We start from the raw sequence: 6,432 nt of genomic DNA, 5'->3' as shown, positions 1-6,432 counted from the left end.
CGTCTTTTATGTATTGTGGTAATTTATTATATAATTTGATGGCATTGCCCTGTATACTCTGCTGTGACTTCATTTTTTTGTCCAAAAGCACGTTACACATAGCTGTTTCCAGTTTTATAATCATGTACTAAACGATTTTTAATGTATTAGTCAATTTTTTTATTTTATTTTATTTTTTTTTTTTACATACATAACACTCTGAAAAGCACATTCACAAGATATGGTTGATATTTCCAGCATTTTAAAAAGTTTGAGGAAGTGAGCCATGCTTCCACTCTTAGTCATTTAACAGATTGTTCTTTTCTATAGTCTGAATATAGCTTGAACATTTTCCCAATTAACTTCCAAAAACTTACATCATAACTAATAACAGGATAAATGTAAGCAAAATTACTGATCTGATGATGTATGAAATATTGCATACTAATTTAAGATTTCAAAGGGCATAGCTTGCAGTAGAGATTCTGTTACTAACAAGGGAACCTCCCCATCGCACCCCCCTCAGATTTAGTTATAAGTTGGCACAGTGGATAGGCCTTGAAAAACTGAACACAGATCAATCAAGAAAACAGGAAGAAGTTGTGTGGAACTATGAAAAAAATAAGCAAAATATACAAACTGAGTAGTCCATGCGCAACATAGGCAACATCAAGGACAGTCTGAGCTCAGGAGCACCATGGTCCCGTGGTTAGCATGAGCAACTGCGGAATGAGAGGTCCTTGGTTCAGTTCTTCCCTTGAGTGAAAAGTTTATTTTCGCAAAGTTATGATCTCTCCGTTCGTTCATTGACGTCCCTGTTCAGTGTAATAAGTTTAGTGTCTGTGTTTTGCGACCACACCGCAAAACCGTGCAATTACTAGACGAAAGGACGTGCCTTTCCAATGGGAACCGAAAACATTTGATCGCAAGGTCATAGGTCAACCGATTCCTCCACAGGAAAACACGTCTGATATATTCTATACGACACTGGTGACGGCATGTGCGTCACATGACAGGAATATGTTGTTGACCCACCTAACTTGTACACTTGACGAATGGGTAAAAAGATTCTTCTACCTTGCCCGATGTGATAATGACTCCCAAAAGGGTGATGAAAACATAAGAGTTTGTCACATAAACTGCAACAAATGAATGCAATAGTTTCACAGTCGCACAGTTTACCCTGTGCTCTGTCAAAACATGTTTTTTTAACGTTTTCAAATTTTTCCGTGCGTAGACCGTCAAATCCTGCATATGTCCAAGCAAATCTGAACATGTCCTGGAATTTTGGAGAGCGAAGTTGATTATATAAAAAATTAAACTTTTCACTAGAGGGACGACTTGAACCAAGGACCTCTCGCTCCGCAGCTGCTCATGCTAACCACGAGACCACGGTGCTCCTGAGCTTACAATCTCCTTGATGTTACCTCTTCCTACTTTAATTGACAGTGAACATGTATTCCCAGAAATTTTGTGCTTTCCACACATAGTATAGCTTCCTTGTTTATTTTCAATTTATTGTAACATCATTTCGTTTTTTTTTTCTTTTTTTCTTCCCCCCCCCCCCCCCCCCCCCCCCCGCGCCCTGTAGAGTTTGTAGTGCTCATTTTCTTTATCGTAAGTGGACTCTATTGTTTATTGCCCACTCATATGTACACTGATCAGTGTTTTTTCAGCTTTCTCTCTTAGTGCTGCTTGTGACTTGTCGGTAATCAGTATGTTAAAGTCATCTGCAAACAACACTTTGTGGGAAATCATTAATGTAAATTAGGAACATTACTGGACTTGGCACACTAAAAAAAGTGCCTGTGGCAACTTGTTACCATTATGTCCTGTTAAACATAAACATGGTGTTAACACAATACGTTTCAATATGGAATGGAAGACAGAAAAACAAACAGTGAAGGAAAAAGAAGAAATTTACATTTTATCAACGAGTCATGGTAAGGGACTAGCTACAATCATGTCTGATATCCAATCAGACTATAAAGACACTGGAATTACAAAACCTGGAGCTCCTTTACAAGAAGTGCTGAAAAACTGTGAAATTGAAGTAAAAGGTGGTGTGAACTGTGTCGTAAATGGAGGAGATAACAATGTGTGTAAAAACGAGAGTGGCCATGTTGTAAATGCACTGAAAGAAGCACTAGGGAAAATGTCACAAGCGAAAGTCTTTGTTGTAAGCATTCCTCACTGACACGACTTAACTGAAAACTCGTGTGTAAAAAGTGAAATCATTGCAACAGACCGAAAACCCAGAAAGGTCTGCAGCAGTTTTGTGCACACAACCTTCACTTAGGCAACCAGCCTCTATGAGAGCTCTGTCAGAGTCATTTTACAAGACATGGACTGCATAAAAATCAGCTAGGCAAGAAAGTGCTGGCCAAAGGAATTTTCCAAGCAATAAAAGTGGTAAGGATAGACATGCACAAAAAACTTGCACTACCTGCAATAGGTTCATTGCCAATGACAAAACAAATGGAGAATGCACCAACAGCACATGAGGAAGAAACATCTATGGCTACAACTCTAGAAGAAATTAGGCCTGCATCAGCATCAGAATGGGAACCATCATTGTTACCATTGGCGTCATCAGAAGCAGTAGCAGAAAATGTATCAGCTATAGAAGCACCTCCACAAACCACAGCAGCAACAATAAGTGCATCCCCGCCAAAACAAAGGAAGAGAACTATAGCGGAAGAAGCAGTATCAAGTGTTGTGGGTAAGTGGAAAACAGTGCCTCCTCTCTGTCTACATGATTTTTAAGTGGAACACAGCAAGACAAAGAAGCCCATAAAATAGGTGGTGTAAAAGATATTATAGCTCCTAACCAAACTCTTCATTGTAAAGACAATAACAATTCTGATCTTAAAATTTGCTACCTGAATATTCAATTAGTTAAAGACAAATAATTTATTGTAAATAATTTTAGACTAGAGAGCAAATTTGATATTTTTTGTCTGAGTGAACACTGGGCAACACAGAGGAAACTTACAGCTATCAAATTAGATAACTATAAAATAGCAAATGGTTGCTCCAGAAAAAGGCATAAAAGGGGTGGTGTGGCATTGATACTAACCAGCCACTCCATTAATAGGTTGTACCTAGACTATTTGTGTGATGAACAGAATTTTGAAGCCACTGGTATAGTTAGTGACAATTTTAAGTTAGTGATAATAGCCTTATACAGATCACCTAAGGGTAACATTAGTGTATTTTTAGAAAAAAACGGGACATGCTGTTACATGTATTTAGAAAGACAAAATGGTTACATTATGACTTTGTAATAGGTGGAGATTTGAATGCAGATTCTGATGTAACAACAGCCAAACATAATGTCGCTGAGTTCAAAAATCTTCTAAAACAGTACAATCGACACTTTATCAATAATAGACCCAGAAGAGATGAAGCATGTTGACAATACCTTTGTCATTTGCAATACTACAGAAGAATAATATGATGTGACAGTATTCCCATTCTCAGATCATGATTCTGTATCATTAAAATACATTAGTAGGTTCTGTACTGATAAGAGTAACATTGATAAGTCTGTTCCAAAAATGGTAATCACTAGATCGGTCAGAAATGATAAAATTGACAGGTTTTGTAAATCCCTTACTAACAGAGACCAGTTTGGCCAATGGTCTGGTGACACAAATTATAGTCTATGTAAAGATCTGTCAGCTAAACTAATATTTGAAAGGTTTTTCCAAGCATTTTTGACACAATTTAATGACTGCACTCCAATAAAGAAATGCAAAATAATTGACAAAGGCTCCAAAGGCAAGGGTATAAACAAACAAAACCTATGGTGTGCTGCACAACTACAAATCTGAAAAACCAAGTTATGTTGTTGCACAGTATACATAAAAATCTGAAGACCAACCATGCCAGATCAGCCTATGTTCAATGTAGGAATAATTACAAAAAAAGCCATTGTGGAAGCCAAAAGAGCACACAGCTTTAGCAGTATTGAGAATTCCATGAATAATGCAAAACTGCATGGAAATTAATAAACAGTGTTACTAAAGATGAAAGAAATAAAAACATCAGTATATGCCCTGCGAAATTCAATGATTTCCTTATTAAATCAGTACAATAAGAAGGAAATGCTATCACCAAACCTGTCAGTAGCTGATCTGAGATTATTTCAAAAAATGTCTGTAAACCACTAGTAAATACAAGCATGTTTACCTTCTCTGAGGTCCCACCTAGTCTCGTCCTAAAAATAGTTAAACATCTGAAATCATCTGAGAGAGTAGACAAATATGAAATTTCTTGTAACATTCTAAAAAAAGTGATAGATTGCATTGTGTATCCTTTAGCATCCTGCATAAATAAGTGTATATCTGAGGGATATTTCCCTGATGAACTAAAGGTGTCTAGGGTAGTCCCAATATACAAAAAAAGAGATATTGACTCACCTTCAATTTACAGACCAGTTTCCATAGTCCCAGCTCTCTCTAGAGTGTTTGAATGTGTAACATACCAACAGTTATCTGTGTTCTTTGAAATTGCAGGAATAATTAACGAATCACAGTATGGTTTTAGGAAAAACTTTGTAGCTGTTGTTGCTATAGACTCAGTAGTCAAACATATACATCGCTTGTTTGCGGATAAAGGATTTGCTCAAGTCAACTTTTGTGATCTAATTAAGGCTTTTGACTGTGTAGAGCATAAAATACTCATTGAAAAAACGGAGTACTATGGCATTGGAGGCAACAGCCTTAAACTATTAAAATCATACCTACAGAATCGCAAGCAAGCTGTTTGTGTAGGTAAAGAAGATTCCAATATTGAAATAGTTGAAACAGATGTACCACAGGGATCTGTACTGGGGCCTTTTATTTTCCTAATAATGATTAGTGGTCTGCCATAATTCAATGTGTCCAAGAGAGTACAATATGCAGATGATACATCTTTCCTTCATTGTAGTAATGATTTCAATAGCCTCGAAGCTTGTGTTTCAGAGACAATGTCTCAAACATCCTATTGGTTTAAAGCAAATGGCTTTTTACTGAATGATAACAAAATGCAGCAGATGGTTTTTAGTATAAAAAACAAGCCTCCATCAGATGATCCTAATTGTGTTAAATTATTAGTGGTATTGTTGTTGTTCTTGTGGTCTTCAGTCCAGAGACTGGTTTGATGCAGCTCTCCATGCTACTCTATCCTGTGCAAGGTTCTTCATCTCCCAGTACCTATTGCAACCTACATCCTTCTGAATCTGCTTAGTGTATTCATCTCTTGGTCTCCCTCTGCGATTTTTACCATCCATGCTGCCCTCCAATACTAAATTGGCGATCCCTTGATGCCTCAGAATATGCCCTACCAACCGATTCCTTCTTCTAGTCGAGTTGTGCCACAAATTTCTCTTCTCTCCAATTCTATTCAATACCTCCTCATTAGTTATGTGATCTACCCATCTAATCTTCAGCATTCTTCTGTATCACCACATTTCGAAAGCTTCTGTTCTCTTCTTGTCTAAACTATTTATCGTCCATGTTTCACTTCCATACATGGCTACACTCCATACAAATACTTTCAGAAATGACTTCCTGACACTTAAATCTACTCTTGATGTTACCAAATTTCTCTTCCTCAGAAATGCTTTCCTTGCCATTGCCAGTCTACATTTTATATCCTCTCTACTTTGACCATCATCAGTTATTTTGCTCCCCAAATAGCAGTACTCATTTACTACTTTAAGCGTCTCATTTCCTAATCTATTTCCCGCAGCATCACCCGATTTAATTCGACAACATTCCATTATTCTCGTTTTGCTTTTGTTGATGTTCATCTTGTATCCTCCTTTCAAGACCATGTCCATTCCGTTCAGCTGCTCTTCCAGGTCCTTTGCTGTCTCTGACAGAATTACAATGTCATTGGCGAACCTCAAAGTTTTTATTTCTTCTCTGTGGATTTTAATTCCTACTCCAAATTTTTCTTTTGTTTCCTTTACTGCTTGCTCAATATACAGATTGAATAACATTGGGGAGAGGCTACAACCCTGTCTCACTCCCTTCCCAACCACTGCTTCCCTTTCATGTCCCTTGAGTCTTATAACTGCCATCAGCAGTTAGACTGGGATGAGGTGTACCGTGAACCTGATGCCAATTTAAAATATAATTTATTTCATGACATTTTTGTAAATGCATTTGAAAACTGCTTCCCCAAGAAAATAGTTAAATATACTCGTAAGAAACCTTGTAACAAACCATGGCTTACTAAGGGTATAAAAATATCTTGTAACCGGAAAAGGGAAATGTATCTGACAGCAAGAAAGAGTAGTGACCCAGAAACTATCAAAAATTATAAAAACTACTGTGTTATATTAAGAAAAGTTATTAAAAAATCCAGGAGTATGTGTATCATGTCTGAAATCAGCAACTCTGATAATAAAATTAAAGCAATTTGGAATATTATTAAAAGAGAAACAGGTCAACCAAGAGC

The sequence above is a fragment of the Schistocerca nitens genome, chromosome 4 (genome assembly GCF_023898315.1).
Source record: "Schistocerca nitens isolate TAMUIC-IGC-003100 chromosome 4, iqSchNite1.1, whole genome shotgun sequence".
NCBI classification, from domain to species: Eukaryota; Metazoa; Arthropoda; class Insecta; order Orthoptera; family Acrididae; genus Schistocerca; species Schistocerca nitens.
Note: the sequence above shows the minus strand (reverse complement) of the source record.